At 34.4% G+C, this 22,211-nt stretch overlaps 1 long non-coding RNA gene across 1 annotated transcript in view; it reads right to left on the bottom strand.

Annotated features, from left to right (window-relative positions):
• The window catches only part of LOC145681579 (uncharacterized), a 498,825-nt gene extending 484,032 nt beyond the window's left edge, over window positions 1-14,793 (bottom strand). Inside the window, exon 1 of the long non-coding RNA XR_014130822.1 lies at window positions 14,298-14,793. This is a non-coding gene — a long non-coding RNA (uncharacterized LOC145681579). The remainder of the gene's footprint in view (window positions 1-14,297) is intronic.
• Between the last annotated feature and the right edge of the window lie 7,418 nt (window positions 14,794-22,211).

The following is a 22,211-nucleotide window of genomic DNA, read 5'->3' on the forward strand; positions in this document are numbered from 1 at the left end:
ACTGCAAATACAATTGTCTCGTTCAGATCTGAACGGAGCAACTTCGTAACCCTCCCTTATTAGTTCCGAAGATAAATGTAATTCGTACCAGTATCAGTAAGAGAGTCAACATATCTTACTACAGTAGTAATATGTTAATACCCATATTAATACAGTGTATTAACATTTCTAACTTGAATATCTCCCCTCCCATTTAGTCTAAATTATCGGGAGGTATCCATTTTAAAGTGGTCAAGTGAAATTTAGAGTTGCATTGGAATGAGGGGGAACGAGTAAAGTCCGCTGGGAATTGAATTCGGGAGGCGGGAGAAAATTTCAAAAGAAAGTCAACCAGAGTTTATATTTATACAGTATGTGCCCGTGGTACTAAGTAAAATTCCTGAAAAGAGAGAGAGAGAGAGAGGATGATCTTTGTAGAATTCTAACATGGGAGACAGAATTCCTTTATTACTATTTATCTCTTTTGGCTGCCGGACCCAACAGTGGAACGATACTCTAAAGCAGGAGTGTCAAAGTCGGAGATTTTGACTCATCTTTCTGTGACTCTCGCTTTATCTGGAGAAAATAATAAAATGTATTTTTAAAAAAGAAAGAAAGAAAGACAGAAGGAAAAGATTACGAACATGAACAATCACGTAAAATAATTCGAACGCCAAGTTTCTACTCTGAGAATCAGTTAAGAAACTAAAACTTGGCGTACGTTTCTCAACTTGTTCTAAGTACAAAACAAGTTCAAAGGAGCCTGTTTTGTACAAAACGTATGCCAAGAAGCTTTAGCGTTTGAAGACTGAATATGAAGAAAGGTTCTGCCATTTCAGATTTATCGAAAATGAACTCTACCTGTTTTCTGCCCCTTTCTCAATCGATATTGAGACATTGTCAGATCATTTAAAGACGGAATTAATAGAAACTCAATACAACTCAGCTCTAAAGCAAAAATGGATAAACTGGGTAAAGTTCCTAAATTTTGTAAATGAGATGCGTACCTGCAAAGTTCCCAAAAACCCTTTAAATTTGCATCGCACATGATCTCCATGCTCGGTAGTACGTACGTATGTATCCATGTAAATATCTGTCTCACGAAAAGAAAGACAAATTCCCTGCGAGATCCACATTAACAGTTATTCATGTGATCTCTGTTCCTAGTGCGAGCAGTATGTCTCCAAATATCGAAAACTGGTTGCAGGTATCTTATACCCGGAGTAGAGGAAAAAGTAAGAGATACCCATATGCTACCCGAATTCTCCTATCTCTAAGTATGAAAACGTTTTTTTTTTTCTTTCTTTCTTTCTTCCAGCCTGCATTATTCTACACCAGCGTTTCCCAATCTTTTTCAACTTGCGGCACACTATGGATGTAACTTGAATACTCGCGGCACACTCATAGATTTTATCATTTGTAAATAGAAAATACTGTGGTATTTTTTTGTGATTACTCTCTCGCAGAGAAGAAATTTCGATTACTACTTTACCCCGGGATAAATCATTATGCTTATTTTTCATTCAAATTTAAAAATACAAAACAATTGCAATGAAATATTGTACTCAGGTTTTTAAAAAATACGCTTTCTTTTTGAAAACTGTATCCAACCTTTCACTAAGAAGGAAGATCACTAAATAACAAACGAACAAACAAATCTCTTTTACTTTTAAAACACAAATGTAGGTAATTTGTATGCATACATTGCTTTGTCGAAATGATTGAATAATATTTTAAAATTCATTGGGAAACGGTTGGGAAACGCTGTTCTACACTGATGATTATTTGACCCTCTTAATACACTGAGTTTTACATGGATGCTCTAAAGGTTTTATTTCATTTCATTTTTTGCATTTGTGTTATACAATAAATTCCACATTACCTATTTGTTCATGTGTTGATGATTGGGTGAGCCGATTCAAACTGGTCTAACAATCCAACTGCGCATTACAACTAGCTTGCTAATCATGCATAGAGAAGAAAAAGGTTTCTCCTAAGGAAACGCACGTCTTTAGCGTACACACTTCATCCAAACAAATTTTGTTTTCAAACATGCTTTTGTTGTTGCTGCTTGTTTTCGTTCTCTTCTTTCTTTCTATCTTTTATTTTATTTTTTAACGTTTCTTTCCGGTTGAGGTTGTGTTGCTGAATGAAGTGTTCTCTTTGGTGAAGATGACTAAAAATAAACCACCTTGGGCGCCAGGGAGAAAGAACACAGGAATTTCAGAGAAGCCCACTCCTGTACTCCATGCCTGAAAACAAGTATTACAGAAATGCAATACATTATTTGAAATATTTCCTGTACCAAATATAATTTTCTTCTTCTTTTTATTGTACTAACAAACTACCATGTTTATTGGTTGTTGAAAATAAACATGACTCACACAGATGTTCCTGAGTAATAACTTCCGGTTATGGGATCGCATTTAATATGGAGTTAGGAGATGATACATAACTGAAAATACCAACATACGCGTTCAATATATGCTTTCAGCGTTTCTCTTTGAAATTCAAAGGAAATATATGATTACAAAATTGTGAGTGTCATACTGCTCAAAGAACATATTTGTTTAGTCCCTTGACACGTTAATATGCGTAAAGTTAAAATTGCACTCAAAACTTATGGGACACTGAAATGAATAAAAATAACCGCGGCAATTGAAAATTTTGTCATATAATTTACTATACAGGCAAAAATGCTTATGTGTTGCGCTCTCGTTCACAATCTCTCCCAAGACATATCCTCCCGAATGTTTCAACTGGAAATAATGCTACTTACAAAGAACATTTCATATAACAGTAGTAGTGGTCCCGTTATGGCCGAATGACTCATCCTCACTCTTGTGACGTCATAGGTCAAAGGTCAATGACCTTGGCCCGGGGTCAATGACCGAGGGGTACCTAGGACCACCCCCTCTAAATTTTGGCAGGGGTACCTTGGCCCACCCCCTAAATTTTGGCAGGGGTACATAGGACCACCCCCCTTAAATTTTGGAAATTGCCAAATCTAAAAATTTGGTATGGTAGCCTAGGACCATAGTATGTACCTCTATCAGTATTGGGTGTCTATGTCGTTCCCTTTCATGGGTAAAAAATTGCCAAAAATTCAAATTTCGGGGTTTTTTGACCTAATTTATCCCCTTTGATGAGGTGTTATTACCCTATATAGTTATATGAGCGTATACAGGGGTCCATTACCTTTCATAACATATGGGTATATTAATGCACCCCTTGAAAAATTTGGGAGGGGTACGTTGGCCCACCCCTTAAATTTTGGAAATTGCCCAATTTAAACATTGGGTATTATAGTATAGGACCCTAATATGTATCGTGATAAATTTGGGCGGTCCACCTTGTTTCCTTCTAGGGGTACAAAATTGCCAAAATATAAACGTAAGCAATACGTTGTACCACGTGTTTGGTCTTTTGGCCCAATTTGTCCTCTTGGATGAGGTCCTATTACCTTATATGGTTATATGGTCATGTATAGGGGTCCATTACCTATCATAAGACATGGGTATATTAATGCACCCCTTGAAAAATTTGGGAGGGGTACTTTGGCCCACCCCTTAAATTTTGGAAATTGACCAATTTCAACATTGGGTATTATAGTATAGGACCCTAATATGCATTATGATAAATTTGGGTGGTCCACCTCATTCCCTTCTAGGGGTACAAAATTGCCAAAATATAAACGTAAGCAATACGTTATATCACGTGTTTGGTTTTCGGCCTAATTTATGTGCTTGGATGAGGTCCTATTACCTTATATAGTTATATGATCATGTATAGGGGTTTATTACCTATCATAAGACATAGGTACATTTGTGCACCCCCGGGAGGGGTACAATGGTCCACCCCTTAAATTTTGGAAATTGACCAATTTAAACATTTGGTATTATAGTACAAGACCCTAATATGTATTATGATAAATTTGGGTGGTCCACCTCGTTCCCTTCTAGGGGTACAAAATTGCCAAAAATATAAACGTAAGCAATACGTTATACCACGTGTTTGGTTTTTGGTCGATTTTATTCCCTTTGATGGGGTGTTATTACCTTATATGTTTACATGAGCGTATACAGGAGTCTATTACCTTTCATAAGACATGGGTATATTGATGCACCCCTTTAAATTTTGGGAGGGGTACCTTGGCCCAACCCTTTAATTTTGGAAATTGCTTAATTTCAACATGTGGTGTCATAGTACTGGATACTAATATGTATCATGATAAATTTGGGTGGTCCACCTCGTTCCCTTTTAGGGGTACCAAATTGCCAAAATATAAACGTAAGCAATACGTTATACCACGTGTTTGATTTTTGACCTAATTTATCTCCTTGATGAGGTCCTATTACATCATATAGTTATATGGTCATATAGGGGTCCATTCCCTATCATAAGACATAGGTACATTGATGCACCCCGGGAGGGGTACAATGGCCCACCCCTTTAATTTGGAAATTGCTCAATTAAACATTTGGTATTACAGTATAAGACCCTAATATGGATCACTATAAATTTGGGTGGTCCACCTCGTTCCCTTTTAGGGGTACAAAATTGACAAAATATAAACGTAAGCATTACGTTGTACCACGTGTTTGGTTTTTGATTTAATTTATTCCCTTGGATGAGGTCCTATTACCTTATATGGTTATATGGTCATGTATATGGGTCCTCGCTATCATAGTACATGACCTCAATATGTATCATGATAAATTTGGGTGGTCCATCTTGTTCCCTTTCATGGGTAAAAATTGCTAAAATATAAACATAAGCAATATGTTGTACCATGTGTTTGGTTTTTGGCCCAATTTCTTCCCTTTGATGAGGTTTTATTACCTTATATGGTTATATGGTCATGTATATAGGTTCATTTCCTATCATAAGATATGGGTACATTGATGCATCCTTTAAAAATTTGGGAGGGGTATCTTGGCTCATCCACTCGGTTTTAGAAATTGTTTAATATAAGCATTTGGTATCATAGTACAGGTCTTCAATATGTACCACTATAAATTTGGATGGTCCACATCGTTCCCTTTTCATAGGTAAAGAACTACCAAAAATCAAATTTCGGAGGTTATTGACCCCTATTTAGCATGTTATATGGTTTATTACCTTTATATGTTTATGTTCCCTTTTAAATTTGGGAATTATCGAATAACAAAATTCGGTAAACGTTTTCTAGGACCCGTTGGTATTCCTCTTATGGCCAAATATTCAAAATTTAAAGGTTATTGACCGGCTTTATTATTGAATAAGTACAGGATTTATTACTTTTTTCATAAGACACAGGTGTATTTGTGTACCAATCTTAAATTTTGGGAGGGGGTACATTTCTTATTGTCATATCAATAATTGGTAATTGGATAGTATCTCATTCATTGGGTAAATCATTGTGATCACGTGATCGGTTATTGACCTATGATGGGATTAGGAGTCCAGGACATTGGTACATTGAAACTTTGTAGGATAATTTGAGAATGCGTCATTGGTATTGATTATTACAGCCAAATATAAACGTAAGCAAGACGTTGTACCACGTGATTGACCTTGATGAGGTAGTGTACAGGGATACATAGCTAACCTTATTGAAACTTATGACTCATAGTCTTAAGGGAATACATGCAACAACACTGGCAAAGTTATTGTTGATGCAATTTGATTGGCTGATCACTATCTTTCGTGCAATCTGATTGGTTGATCACTATCTTTCGTGCAATCTGATTGGTTGATGAGTTTTAAATCTTTGCTGTATTCAGTTTTTAAGTTTTGTTTTACATTTAAAAATCTTGTTTTTGTTCAACATTTTGCACTCAATGATAAATATGATCAAAACCGTTTATTTGTTAATCGAATAGTTAAAAACCGGATAAAGTTTGACGGTTAACCGTGAAACGTAAAAATTTTTTAGTTTGAAATTTTTTTTGCTTGAAACATTTTGTTTAAAAATTCTTCCTTTCAAATTTTTTGTTTGAATTTTTTGTTTGAGAATTTTTGTTTGAAATTTTTTTGACAACTTTTGTTTCAAAATTTTGTTTAACATTTTTTTTGTTTGAAATTTTTTTTCGTTTCAAAATTTTGTTTAAAATTTTTGTTTGAAATTTTTTCGTTTCCAAATTTTTTGTTTGAAAAAATTTTTGTTTGAAATTTTTTTGTTTCAAAATTTTGTTTCAAAATTTTGTTTGAATTTTTTCGTTTGAAATTTTTTGTTTAAAAATTTTTCGTTTGAAATTTTTTCGTTTCAAAATTTTGTTTGGAAAATTTTGTTTGAATTTTTTTCGTTTGAATTTTTTTTTCGTTTCAAAATTTTGTTTCAAAGATTTTTGTTTGAAATTTTTGTTTCAAAGTTTGAGTTGACATTTTTAAAAGTTTGTGCACCTATTAGTATAGAACCTGAACTGTTTAGAACAAAAACCTTTGACAACATTGTGGTGCAATAGTACACGTCAGAACCTGGGGTTGTACTTGAAATGAAAAAACACAATTCAATGAAATGGATCATTTTATTACACTCCACATACATCCATACCAGATAGTGGTTCTGGATATTGTCGATACAATGTATTTTGAACTTCTTGCACTAGTTTGTCTTTAGCATATAATTTTAATTCCAGTTGAAGTCTTTTAAGATCTAATGCAATATCAATTGGTGGAAACTCAATGTCCATTTGATCACAAATAAACTGTTTATCAATACAGGTATGCACCCACGAACGATGTTGACAACCATCACAATATCTAGATACATGTTGTACAATATGCATAACACATTTTTCAAAATAGTACTTTTTCAGGAATATACTAGTTTTGTTACACACTTCCACTGCATGTTTCACACACTGAAATACGCTGATAAATTTGTTCCATTCCGTTTGTGTTAGATACACCATATTGCGAGGGACATGGAATGTACTCTTTTTACGTAACAGCACCATCTTCTCTTCGAGGACTGTACGCAGCACCACTTCATGATTTGAGCCTAATGATTTGACTATGGTCACATTTAGCTCATCATGAAAATAATCGTTCATTTGGTCGATTCGTGAACATAATATTTGCCATTCTTCACAGGTCAGTTGTACACCAAATTGTTCTGCTTTGCCCAATCGAATCACAGGTTCAAATGTTCTAGCACTGATACCAATCATCACATGTTTTGTTTGAAATATATTTATTGGATAATAGCTTGCGAAGATGAACTCTTTATCGTTAGAAGTACACATCTTTCCTCCTGAAAAGCACTTGCTCAAATGATTTCGTGGGATGACACTGTATTTGCTGGTTTATAGTTATTGCTGACGTCATTGGTAAGGAATGTGCTGATTCATGATTTCATCACAGTTGCTGACGTCATGCCGACCAACCAAATTCATACAACTACAGCTGACGTCATTGGAAAGAAATGTGCTGATTCATGATTTCATCACAATTGCTGTGTACTAAATTCAAGTTGATGACTTCGACCCAAGAATCCTTTGTAACATAAAGATACAGATCCAGTATTTAAGAAACGCAGCAGTTCTTCTTGTTTTGATGCTTCCATGGGTAAATATCTTGCTGGTAAAATTATATTCTTATCATTTTCAAGCTTCACTACGATTCTTAATCCAAACTTTGTAGGGATCATTTGGCTAGCTAAGATTCTATAAGGTACATTCTGTTGTAAATCAGTAATCTTGGTAAATGATTTCATCACATCACGTGTGTTTAGAAACTGCAGACAAGTAGCCATGATGACGTTATCATGAATACTAACTCGAACGATACTTATATATATGATGCAAAACTGATGACGTTGCATTATCATGTTCTGACGTGCACCACAATGTTGCCAGATGTTTTTGTTCTAAACAGTTCCGGCTAGTGCATACCTGTATTGATAAACAGTTTATTTGTGATCAAATGGACATTGAGTTTCCACCAATTGATATTGCATTAGATCTTAAAAGACTTCAACTGGAATTAAAATTATATGCTAAAGACAAACTAGTGCAAGAAGTTCAAAATACATTGTATCGACAATATCCAGAACCACTATCTGGTATGGATGTATGTGGAGTGTAATAAAATGATCCATTTCATTGAATTGTGTTTTTTCATTTCAAGTACAACCCCAGGTTCTGACGTGTACTATTGCACCACAATGTTGTCAAAGGTTTTTGTTCTAAACAGTTCAGGTTCTTTACTAATAGGTGCACAAACTTTTAAAAATGTCAACTCAAACTTTGAAACAAAAATTTCAAACAAAAATCTTTGAAACAAAATTTTGAAACGAAAAAAAAATTCAAACGAAAAAAATTCAAACAAAATTTTCCAAACAAAATTTTGAAACGAAAAAATTTCAAACGAAAAATTTTTAAACAAAAAATTTCAAACGAAAAAATTCAAACAAAATTTTGAAACAAAATTTTGAAACAAAAAAATTTCAAACAAAAATTTTTTCAAACAAAAAATTTGGAAACGAAAAAATTTCAAACAAAAATTTTAAACAAAATTTTGAAACGAAAAAAAATTTCAAACAAAAAAAATGTTAAACAAAATTTTGAAACAAAAGTTGTCAAAAAAATTTCAAACAAAAATTCTCAAACAAAAAATTCAAACAAAAAATTTGAAAGCAAGAATTTTTAAACAAAATGTTTCAAGCAAAAAAAATTTCAAACTAAAAAATTTTTACGTTTCACGGTTAACCGTCAAACTTTATCCGGTTTTTAACTATTCGATTAACAAATAAACGGTTTTGATCATATTTATCATTGAGTGCAAAATGTTGAACAAAAACAAGATTTTTAAATGTAAAACAAAACTTAAAAACTGAATACAGCAAAGATTTAAAACTCATCAACCAATCAGATTGCACGAAAGATAGTGATCAACCAATCAGATTGCACGAAAGATAGTGATCAGCCAATCAAATTGCATCAACAATAACTTTGCCAGTGTTGTTGCATGTATTCCCTTAAGACTATGAGTCATAAGTTTCAATAAGGTTAGCTATGTATCCCTGTACACTACCTCATCAAGGTCAATCACGTGGTACAACGTCTTGCTTACGTTTATATTTGGCTGTAATAATCAATACCAATGACGCATTCTCAAATTATCCTACAAAGTTTCAATGTACCAATGTCCTGGACTCCTAATCCCATCATAGGTCAATAACCGATCACGTGATCACAATGATTTACCCAATGAATGAGATACTATCCAATTACCAATTATTGATATGACAATAAGAAATGTACCCCCTCCCAAAATTTAAGATTGGTACACAAATACACCTGTGTCTTATGAAAAAAGTAATAAATCCTGTACTTATTCAATAATAAAGCCGGTCAATAACCTTTAAATTTTGAATATTTGGCCATAAGAGGAATACCAACGGGTCCTAGAAAACGTTTACCGAATTTTGTTATTCGATAATTCCCAAATTTAAAAGGGAACATAAACATATAAAGGTAATAAACCATATAACATGCTAAATAGGGGTCAATAACCTCCGAAATTTGATTTTTGGTAGTTCTTTACCTATGAAAAGGGAACGATGTGGACCATCCAAATTTATAGTGGTACATATTGAAGACCTGTACTATGATACCAAATGCTTATATTAAACAATTTCTAAAACCGAGTGGATGAGCCAAGATACCCCTCCCAAATTTTTAAAGGATGCATCAATGTACCCATATCTTATGATAGGAAATGAACCTATATACATGACCATATAACCATATAAGGTAATAAAACCTCATCAAAGGGAAGAAATTGGGCCAAAAACCAAACACATGGTACAACATATTGCTTATGTTTATATTTTAGCAATTTTTACCCATGAAAGGGAACAAGATGGACCACCCAAATTTATCATGATACATATTGAGGTCATGTACTATGATAGCGAGGACCCATATACATGACCATATAACCATATAAGGTAATAGGACCTCATCCAAGGGAATAAATTAAATCAAAAACCAAACACGTGGTACAACGTAATGCTTACGTTTATATTTTGTCAATTTTGTACCCCTAAAAGGGAACGAGGTGGACCACCCAAATTTATAGTGATCCATATTAGGGTCTTATACTGTAATACCAAATGTTTAATTGAGCAATTTCCAAATTAAAGGGGTGGGCCATTGTACCCCTCCCGGGGTGCATCAATGTACCTATGTCTTATGATAGGGAATGGACCCCTATATGACCATATAACTATATGATGTAATAGGACCTCATCAAGGAGATAAATTAGGTCAAAAATCAAACACGTGGTATAACGTATTGCTTACGTTTATATTTTGGCAATTTGGTACCCCTAAAAGGGAACGAGGTGGACCACCCAAATTTATCATGATACATATTAGTATCCAGTACTATGACACCACATGTTGAAATTAAGCAATTTCCAAAATTAAAGGGTTGGGCCAAGGTACCCCTCCCAAAATTTAAAGGGGTGCATCAATATACCCATGTCTTATGAAAGGTAATAGACTCCTGTATACGCTCATGTAAACATATAAGGTAATAACACCCCATCAAAGGGAATAAAATCGACCAAAAACCAAACACGTGGTATAACGTATTGCTTACGTTTATATTTTTGGCAATTTTGTACCCCTAGAAGGGAACGAGGTGGACCACCCAAATTTATCATAATACATATTAGGGTCTTGTACTATAATACCAAATGTTTAAATTGGTCAATTTCCAAAATTTAAGGGGTGGACCATTGTACCCCTCCCGGGGGTGCACAAATGTACCTATGTCTTATGATAGGTAATAAACCCCTATACATGATCATATAACTATATAAGGTAATAGGACCTCATCCAAGCACATAAATTAGGCCGAAAACCAAACACGTGATATAACGTATTGCTTACGTTTATATTTTGGCAATTTTGTACCCCTAGAAGGGAATGAGGTGGACCACCCAAATTTATCATAATGCATATTAGGGTCCTATACTATAATACCCAATGTTGAAATTGGTCAATTTCCAAAATTTAAGGGGTGGGCCAAAGTACCCCTCCCAAATTTTTCAAGGGGTGCATTAATATACCCATGTCTTATGATAGGTAATGGACCCCTATACATGACCATATAACCATATAAGGTAATAGGACCTCATCCAAGAGGACAAATTGGGCCAAAAGACCAAACACGTGGTACAACGTATTGCTTACGTTTATATTTTGGCAATTTTGTACCCCTAGAAGGAAACAAGGTGGACCGCCCAAATTTATCACGATACATATTAGGGTCCTATACTATAATACCCAATGTTTAAATTGGGCAATTTCCAAAATTTAAGGGGTGGGCCAACGTACCCCTCCCAAATTTTTCAAGGGGTGCATTAATATACCCATATGTTATGAAAGGTAATGGACCCCTGTATACGCTCATATAACTATATAGGGTAATAACACCTCATCAAAGGGGATAAATTAGGTCAAAAAACCCCGAAATTTGAATTTTTGGCAATTTTTTACCCATGAAAGGGAACGACATAGACACCCAATACTGATAGAGGTACATACTATGGTCCTAGGCTACCATACCAAATTTTTAGATTTGGCAATTTCCAAAATTTAAGGGGGGTGGTCCTATGTACCCCTGCCAAAATTTAGGGGGTGGGCCAAGGTACCCCTGCCAAAATTTAGAGGGGGTGGTCCTAGGTACCCCTCGGTCATTGACCCCGGGCCAAGGTCATTGACCTTTGACCTATGACGTCACAAGAGTGAGGATGAGTCATTCGGCCATAACGGGACCACTACTACTATAACACTCTGTTTTCCGTATACGGCAAATTAGGAAAAATTAAAGGAAAGTTTACTTTTCACACTCCAATATTCCAGCTGTTAAGGCCATTTAGACTTTGATGTCAAATGTCAAGTTGATGTCAATTGTCAATTAATGTCAAGTTGAAGTTTTAATCACAATAATTTGCGTTAATCTCTCTGGTGGAAAACTGCTGTCTTGTCGCAAGATACTCTTTGTCTGCGTCTTTCCAGTTAATGTAGCACGTGCTCCCGGGTTCGATTCCCGGTGCGAGAGAATAAAACAATTGAACGCATTACAGTGATTCGGATTAAACTGTAGGTCCAATTCTTATATAACCTTGGTGTTGTAGAGACCCTAAACTTCAACAAACAAACACGTTCATTGTCTGTCTACAATGGTGAGTGACCCATTTGGTAACGGTCTGCCGTTTTCATAGTTTTAAAGTTCACTGTAGAAGTAACCCTCCTCACTCTGCACATAGACGCAAATATGTCTTCATAAATTTAGTGTTTTCTAATGGGGAGTCGTTCATGTGAGGGTTCTCCAACCAACGAGGGAACTTCTAAATTTCATAATGGCATATCGTTATGCATAGTGCGAGATGTGACCATTTAATTTCCAGAATGTGCTCATAATGTCACCCGAGTGGTAAATTCGTCGGGATCAAGCAAATATGTATGTATATGTTTTTAAATAAATGCTAAAGCCGATATAACCATTTGCTACTCACCTTACGTGAAAATAATCAAGATTTACGTGTGGTGTGAATTTTAATGTAAAAGTGAGTAATGAAGTTCATAGTGTGCAGTGCGCACATCATTGAAAAACTTCTGCCCCCAAAAACTTATTATTGTCCTTGAGCATGGTATTCCCACTGTCTTTAAAACCAAGACTACTCTTTACGATGGATTCCTTGGAACTAAACACACACTGAACTTTTTGAAACCAAAACTGTCCTCCGTTTGCACAATAAATCGAACTATAGGTGCTAACAAATATTTGCTTCCTGTTTTCTTTCTTTTTCGCGTACAAAAAAAAGTAAAGAACAGTATGTGTATATGGCAATATTTTCCTTCTGCTTATGACACGTAAAATGGGGACCACTTTCTTCATCCTTATTTCTTTGAACTACCTCTTGCTGGTTGGTTATTGTGAAATCAATCAGCATTTCCCTGTAATGGAACTTTACGAATAGAAACTCTGTGAGTGCGGCTGTCATACCGAATTCATTCTCGTTCTGCATACACACCCGACTTTGCCCCCTTCTTTTATTTCTAGCTGTTTAAGAGAGACTCAGAGACGAAGGGATTCCTGGTATCACTGTGCTCTAGTATATTGCGATAAAAAAAAAAAAAACTAAAAATTCCAGACAGATATCAAAGCTTACGTCTAGAAATGTAAACACTCTAATAAGTTTTTTTCGAGTCAGGTGTAAACATTGATTTCCGATGTTTCGAATGCAGACATTGTATTCAACTGTAGAGATTTTATTTGAAGTTTTAACTCTTTCTAAGAAAACACTGTCTAAACCCTGATGAAGGGCACAGAATTTAAGTCAATATAGTCAACAATCCACTATTCCTGGGGGGGGCATGCTGGCTTAGTGATGTGGGGTCCCTGGTTCGATCTCTGGCCAAGTAAGTTTATGGTTGCGATTTGTTTCAAATATCTAAATATTGTTAAATGATGCAGCTGGTCAAAAGGAAATATAGTTTGTGTGAAATATAAGCTAAAATATAATACCCCTCCTCGTTTTTGTTTGTCTTTGATTCTTCCGGGTCCGCAAGTTCTTTTATTATGGTATTTACTAATCTTTCACGATGCTTTATTTAAGTTTCAATGACTTTCTTAACTGTTTTATACATGATACTACTTCTATTGATATTCTATAAAAATTTTAATTCATGTGCAATTTGTGCACATTCCGAGCCAGATATGACACAAAAGTTTCTAAATATCCTCATACTAATGTATATCTATAACCGAAATGAGTGATTTTGTATCAATTCGCTGACACTGACAAGTTGCTCGAGTAGAGCTAATTCCAATTAATACATACTAGCAAAGAAAGACGAATGTTATATCTATTTCAACTTTGAGTAACCATTAGAATTAATTATTGAAACTCTGCTAAATAATAATATTAATAATACAAAATATTAATAATATTAATAAAAGTGTCCTTAATCTGCGTAAACGTTCAATCAATCAGAAATAAGGATTTGTTGATATTTTTCAGTTTGTGCCAATCGAAAAGGAGGATTTATTGGAATCTTTCAACTGTTTTCTACCGTGTATTCTAGTAACTGTTGAGTACGATGTGTTAGTACTAAGAGAAGAAACTATTCCTAATTCTACCACAGAAAGACTATAGTTCTCTTATCCAACAGGAGAATGCAATGTAACATATTCTCAATTTATTTACTTATATATTGGAATAGTTTAACTTCAAAATAATTCCGAGTCCCAATTAATAGTGAAAGATTTAAATGTAGTAATGACTAATATTTTATATTGTAAAATGTACTTACATATTTTATTCGCCTGTGATTGATTTTGAACCCTTGAGTAAGGCCAGTTTTGGGAGGAAAGCCACAACATTCTTCTTGCGGGAAAAGCCATGAAATTAACCAAAAAGAGAACCACCAGGACTGGGAATGGCCACAGTGCCTTTTACCACTAATAAAAAAGTAACTTTAATCTTTAAGAAAGCTGAATATCTTAAAATTAAAGAAGTTAACATTGCTTAGTTTCGTTGATATTCCTGAAAGCTACCCACAAAGTAGTGAAATCATAGATTAAGGACCGAATTGGTTCCTTAATTTAAGGTAAAATATCCAAAAGTCTTCATTCAGTGTACTGCATCTTACATGTTAGCAATTTCAGACAATTGAATGTCTACGCTACCAGGTTTATTTCTGCTATACACAAAAAAGAGTGAAACAACGTATTTTGACGTAACGTATATTATTTCCTTTCTTTTTATTTAGAAGAATAAATAGTGAAGCACAATTTATGATGACAGCATCCCTCACTCTGACACACAGTTGCTTTTGGAGTCACACCAGCAGAATGTGTTTCTAAAAGAGGTCAGGCTGGTTGTGAAAGAACAAGCAAGAGGGAAGAAACTGGATTCTTTTGAAATGGCCTTTCCTCATTTGAATATCTGTTTTGTAGGAGTGTCTGTGGCGAGGGTGAGAGTTCATTTTATGTTCCGTTCCGTCCAACCCAGTCTTCATCTTGTTGTATGGATGGAGTGTTTGACCTTTCAAGGTCATTTTGTCCACGACCTTGAACAGGAAGGGTTGTGTGAGTATATGTCACAGGGCCGCATACCGCATAATACTCATATACACACCTCCATAACATAAGAAATAAATACTTTATAAAAGGACGTGCCTGCGAGATTGGAGGTGACGAAACGTGTTGTTATGATGGTTATGCTATTGTGTTTACACTTCAATAGGTACTTATACTCTTGCTTGTTATAATATTTCACATGCTTTCTTTATTTGTAAATACAAAGTATAATTGACCTCGGAGCAATTATCAATTACTTCAACAAATATTATATTATCTTCTCCTTGAAGCAGTTCTCTATGTAGAAACAAGCAAATGTAACGTAACTTCCATATTTATTTATTTACAGAAGAGAAGAAACAAACTGGCTTTGTGCTAAAACCAACAAATTTTTAAGTGCAGTTTTGAAAGTTCTATTTTTATTTATTCCTCTACAAATTAATCAATTAACAACAATTCTACAAGAATTAAATAACAATTCAAAATGCGACATTAAACATGACAAGGTGACTCTGGAATTTTCTGTCAATAGAATTTACGTTAAAGAGATATTTTAATCTAAAATAAACATTCTGATTTATTCAATTTAACTTTATTCTGTTATGATGATTCATTCTACGTAATTTCTAGAATGAGTGACTCCAAAGAATGAGAAAATACAAAGAATGAGAATATTTTCATTGGACATTATTGTTATCTAGGAGTTTCTATTCAAGAAACAATCCTTAATAGAGAACAATACTAAATGAATTTCATAAAAAAATGGAGTATTTTATTAATATAATAACCTCGTGTGTATATAGTTTGTTACATTTAACATTGTAAACTTTAAACAATACATAAACTATTTTCAACTTAATAAGTAGCCCTATTAATTGTTATGATGCCAGCTGAGCACCCACGTGAAATAAACTAGATATTTTTGTAAATTTTGAACACTCCAAAATAAAGTATTAAGGAATATTCTTATTACACCTATAGGTTGGCTTGTATTTATAGGCTTAAATTATATGCATCCCATTCCTTCTCAAGAAAAAAGAAAATGTTACTACTTTAAGACAGTGGTTTCCAACCTGGGGTGACCCCCTGTGGGACGTGAAGATCGAGCAAGGGGGCACATACTATGACAGGAATAACATATGAAATTATGAATAAAATAGCTTCAAAACTAAAATAACTTTTAAAAAAAACTCCAAACTTCAAAACAATACATATTTTGACATTTTTGTCTTTCCTATTCCTACTCAAGATTTCTACCTTATTAAAAACTAGATAATTATGCAAATTGAAACCTTTTACAAAATTATAAAAATGGTATTTCAGTCAAAACCTTATTAAATAAGGGCAAAGGAAAAACTCAATGTGATGAATGACATCGTTTTTCCCTCACAAGTTTCTTGATATTCGGTGATAAATTTGACAAAACACACCTGAGATCATTTTCCACTTCAAATCGGTTGCGATACTTTGACTTTGTTGTGATCAAAGTCGAAAACTCTGATTAACAGTGGTAAGTTGTCTAGAACTGAACAAGGATTTTTAAGGCTTCCTTTGCTAGTCTTGGGTAAACAGGCAAGAAATAAATCCAAAAACGTTGACTGAAACAGTTCTTTGGCACCTGAATAGCACTTCGATTCAAATTGCTTCCTCCTGAAATTTTATGTGGAAGTAAATCACATTAATGATGAAAGGTGTTCTTGCTGATTTTCACTGCCAGTCTTCTTCACACAAATCAGGGAAATATCGCTTGAATTCAACATAGATTGAGTCTAGATGTGAGCTATATTGTTTCTCCCCATGATTAAATCACACCCTTTATTGTCAAGAAGTTCATTAATTGAGGAAAAGATGAAAAGTTGGGCGTAGAAGCATTCAGGTGGCGTTTCATGATAGCTCTTATCGTATCGTAAGAAGATAGATAGTATGTTCGTGTTTCTACCTTGAAGTTTGATATTTCAAAAATGTCAGCAAGATACGAAAAAAAAAAAAAATACAAATATAACATCAGTAGAAGAAATATAAGTTCATCTTTTCCTACACTTAGGAGAAATATTTCCACATCTGACTTACTCTCCTACAGCCCACTTAACATATTACCTTTCGATAACCATCTAACTTCGGTATGGAAAAATAAAGTTTTACATTCAGCACCGAAGTCGTCACACAAAGGCTCAAAGAGACGAGTATTCAGAGCATTTGACTTTACAAACTTAACAACTTTAATAGCCAATGATAATGAATGCTTCAGGTTTTCTGGTAGTTTTTACAGCTATTGCTTGCCTGTGAATTAGGCGGAACCAAAATTGTAGGATTTCCGTCCTTTGCCAGCTTTATAAATCCAGACCACTAACCTAACATTGCTGGTGCTCCATCAGTACATATTCCCACAACTCTTTTCCAAGGCAAATCGTTTCCAACAAACAAACAAACAAACAAACAAAAATATTGATAGCAGAAAAAATCAGAACCTTTGAATGGTGTCCCCTGACCTTTTGAGAACAATATTTCCTCCATTCTCTGTTCATTTATGAATCGACAACTGACGGTACACTATTAGAGAAACTGAGGTACATCTATAGAATCATCATACTGCAAGACAAAAAATGAAGTTATTATTATTATTATTATTATTATTATTATTATTATTATTATTATTATTATTATTATTATTATTATTATTATTATTATTATTTTACTCTTCAGTTACCTGATCTTTTAAATCCAAGGTCAATTTATTAATTCTACGTTTTACAGTATTCTCTGAAAGCGATATTTTGGCTTTTTTGGAGGGGGGGGGGGGCTTTCTAGTAAGTACAATTTTGGTTGCCTTAAGTACGTGTATGCAAGATTTGATAAGTCTCGCCAACAATATGAGGTTTTTTGGTTGAGAATAGCTTGTGAATGGTTCCCATAGGTCTACTGTAGATGTAGAGAGTTTTCGTTATGTTTATTATTCAGAAACACAATAGCGACACTTTCGAAGAAAGAAACAGCCCGTTATCAATCGATTACTAATCAGCTTCAAACTGAGTAATATAGGCTTTTCGTATATTAATTGTTACCAACAGTACCGAAAATAAATAGGGATGCGCAAGAGACAAGATTTGTGGCTGTCTCGTCTCGAAAATGTGCTGTAAAAGTGATGTCTCGACTCGAAAAATGTATATTTCTATATTGGAAGAGTCGTCTCTCGATTCGAATTTTGTCAAGAAAATCCTGTCTCGACTCGTCTCGTGCGCATCCCTAAAAATAAATACTAAATGTTGCTCTGCTTCCTTTCGACATTACCCGCAACTTAGTTTTTAAAGCTGCTGTTTGTTAACAATTATATATATATATATATATATATATATATATATATATATATATATATATATATATATATATATATATATATATATATATATAATGTTAATTGCCGAAAGCGTTGTCGTTGTGTTCCAAAGTACTAAAAAGAATTAAAAGCAACATTTAAATAATTCATAACTAATTTACAGGGAGCCAAGCAAGGGCGCCGATAATGGGAAGCCGGGGAAACCGAGCCCCCGAAAGCTCAGGTGCCCCTCTAGCATTGTACGAGGAGGGACCCAAAAGAAAGCGGATTGAAAGAGCGCTGCCGTTCCTAGGCGTAGTAGAGAGTTCCCTGCTAGGTGGGTAAGTAGAGACCTTCCCAGATCAGTTGGCCAAGCGGCGTCTGCGTAGGAGGTTAACGTTTGATCGTGTTATTGTTTTTCTCAACTGTTATCGTTTGCCGCCTGCGAAATCGTTATGACAGATTCAAAGGAACAAGGAGTGTGTTTGCTTCCTACTTGGAAAATCGGAAACGAAAACTTACCAAATGTTTCGACAGGCTTTCAAGAAGGATACTATGAACCGCACACAATTTTTGGGCGCTTTAAGGTGGTGAGATGAGTGTTAAAGATACGGACACAGACCCAAAAATACAAACAGTCCGTACAAAATACAGACATATGGCAACCCTACTTAGAACTGTGATTGATTCCATAAAGACCAAATTGGTAATAATAATAATAATAATAATAATAATAATAATAATAATAATAATAATAATAATAATAATAATAATAATAATAATAATAATAATAATAATGTTAATTGCCGAAAGCGTTGTCGTTGTGTTCCAAAGTACTAAAAAGAATTAAAAGCAACATTTAAATAATTCATAACTAATTTACAGGGAGCCAAGCAAGGGCGCCGATATTATTATTATTATTATTATTATTATTATTATTATTATTATTATTATTATTATTATTATTATTATTATAGAAAAAGCTGCATCTGAAGTCGCAGAATAGGTTAGCAAAAGTCCAACGAGCAAAAAGGGCGGGGCGTGAAATATGCAAAGTTTATGAAGAAGGCACCAGGTAAACAAGGTAGGAAATCAGTACTTTAAGATATAACCAAGATGTATTATAATTCTTTTAATTATAATAAATATCATAAATAAATGAATTACACTACTATCGAGTATTTGTCTTACTGTTAGTGGTGTACTTATTATCATAATGTAGTGGTTTAATTATACTCTCTCTTCTCACTTTGCCTAATACTTTATCAGCTGTCATTTACAGTTAAAAATTACATCCGCCATTTTAGACGAAATGCTAATTTTCGCCTGTGATTTTTAACTGTGAATGGCAGCTGATAAAGTGTTTGGTGAAATAAGAATTAGGTGAATTGACGAGTCAATCTCCAAAGATATAGTGAAAATCCTTCTTCACCGTTGTTTTCGTTTTACCATACTTTTCCATGACGAAATCAATCTCAGCCATATGTTAACATAAATAGCCATTGTATTGTATTGCTTTGTACTGGACCATTTTTTTTTCCTTAGGTATATATTTGAAGCTTAAGAGATCTCTATAGATTCACCATTCTCTCTTTTTTTTTTTTAATAGTTTAAAATAATGAAAGGCAAAACAAAGAGCAATATAAATATCATTATACGCCTTTGTAATTGGTTGCCACTTCGCTCATTGGTTCATAATTTTAGAAGTCAAATTACGTAGGTACTGATACCAGCAATTTCTTCAAGATTTCATACATCCTCTGAACGTTAGATGCTAAGCCTTAAAGTTTTAGCACACTAAAGCCTGAAATTGATCCTGTGTGAATAATTTGATCAGACGAATAATTTGATCCTGAGTGAACAGGCGAGAAACAAACTTAGCGGCAACTTGTCTCATTTGCATAACCTCACGCTGGCACGAGCTCCAACTCACTCCTCCTGTTTTGAAATATCATCATCATGAAACGACGATCCTCGCTGATTTTGGGGCAGATTTGTTCGATGTTTTCGTCGTTTCGAAATGATGAAGAGCACCTAGAACGAGCGTGATCTTCAACACTCATCTCACCACACTTAAAGTTTGAATAAAAACTGCAAACTAAGTTGCCTTCCCGTTTCGGAGCTTGGTTTTCAAAATCATTGCACTACGTATTTAATCACTCTTGATGAAGAGATTTTTATATCAAATTTCACATCTTAAACCTGAGTGAATCATCACATTGGACACTTTCTACTTAAAGGAATGGAAAGGTTAATGCCATGGAAATTGTCCCTCTTTACCCTTTAAGAGCGAAAATTTCGAAAACGCTGAAACACGTGTTATGTTTAATGAAGAGCTCGATACTCTCTCTTGTCGAATCGAGTTTCATCTTCCTATTTTCAGTTATTCGTGAAATACTCTATTCTTGGGGAAAAAAGAAAATAAATTAAAAAATACCCCTCCCTTTGTTCCCTTCCATTAGAGGGAACACCTTCCATTCCACCTTTTAAAAAATTATTCTTTATTCCTTGTATTTGACACAAAGAGATTTCTATTCAGATTTCACAAACCATGTCCTGTTCGTTGATGAGTGAGTCACACTCTTTTATATAATACAAACTATAGACATGCATTTGGAACATTTCAAAGACTGAAGAATGCCAGTTGGTTTTACTCCTTGCGAGATAAAATTTTATTTGTAGAGAAAGAGCGTATTAGTATGGCTGTTGAGTATTATCTTACTCTTGTAAAGTAGTTGAAGTATTCTACAGAAATGAATTAAGTTTTGAACTGTCCATTAACAAACAAGTTTGAATGGACACAACTGGTCAGTTAATTAACTATGTACTTTGTTCAGATCTGTCTGTAAATGGAATGGTTTTGTGTCTTCTTTGGTAAAGAAAGTAGAGTGGAAAGTTACATGAGTATATTGTTTTTTATGGTCTTTCCTAAATTTGGAAGTGCGACTTCCATTGTTAAGTTAGGTAGTTCCTCATTAAAGATATTGTAGTTTTTTTTCTTTTCTTTTTTTTTAAGAAGGAAAGTTACGTCGCACACATATAGTATACATATAGCTTGTGTCTTTACCCTCATATGTTGGTTGCTTGGTGGATAGCGTGGGCGAGTGATCCTATTTGGGTGCGCATGCAGCCTTGAGTTCGACGTAGAGTTGAGTGAATGACATGCGGCATCCTCCTACAACTTCCCGAGAAACCTGCCTTGCTCCATCTGTTTCCCGTTTCATCCGAGAGAGCTCCAGAAATATCCCAATGGCGTTGTAGGGTGGCGGGGCCAAGAGGAAGTTGTAGTAAGGAAGGATAGAGAAGCTGAATGTTTGGCAAAGATCATTCTATCTGCCTACATTTATCTCCTGCTTGCTTTCACTAATGCATTCGACGGGAGAGGAGAGAGGCAGTCCTCTTGTACCTACAACAAAAATATACGATCTTTCATACGCGCTTACGCCATGAAGCAATCGTAAGCTATGTCTACGAGAGAGGACATTTTGGTTTACTCTATACTTAAAAAAAAAAAAAAAAAAAATCCATTGTTCCAAAAAATATTAAAGAGTTAGCTATAGAGAGAGCTGAGTAAGCTTACAGTACCTTGCACAAGAATTCAACAACTCATGCTCAACGTGAAAATGTGAGCAAAGTTTACGCTCAAACTCAAAATATGTAAACGAACTAAAGTCAACCCATGCTTATCTTACGCTTATTTACGTGAAATACAAAATGGAAGTCAAAATATGTGGATTCTGTTCTTATATAAATATATACAACCTAACGTAAGGGTTACAATTAAAATATATGTATCACTATCGTGACTTTATGATTCAGAAAGTGACTTAAT

Source organism: Thermobia domestica, chromosome 3 (genome assembly GCF_964235325.1).
Source record: "Thermobia domestica chromosome 3, izTheDome1.hap1.1, whole genome shotgun sequence".
Taxonomy (NCBI): domain Eukaryota; kingdom Metazoa; phylum Arthropoda; class Insecta; order Zygentoma; family Lepismatidae; genus Thermobia; species Thermobia domestica.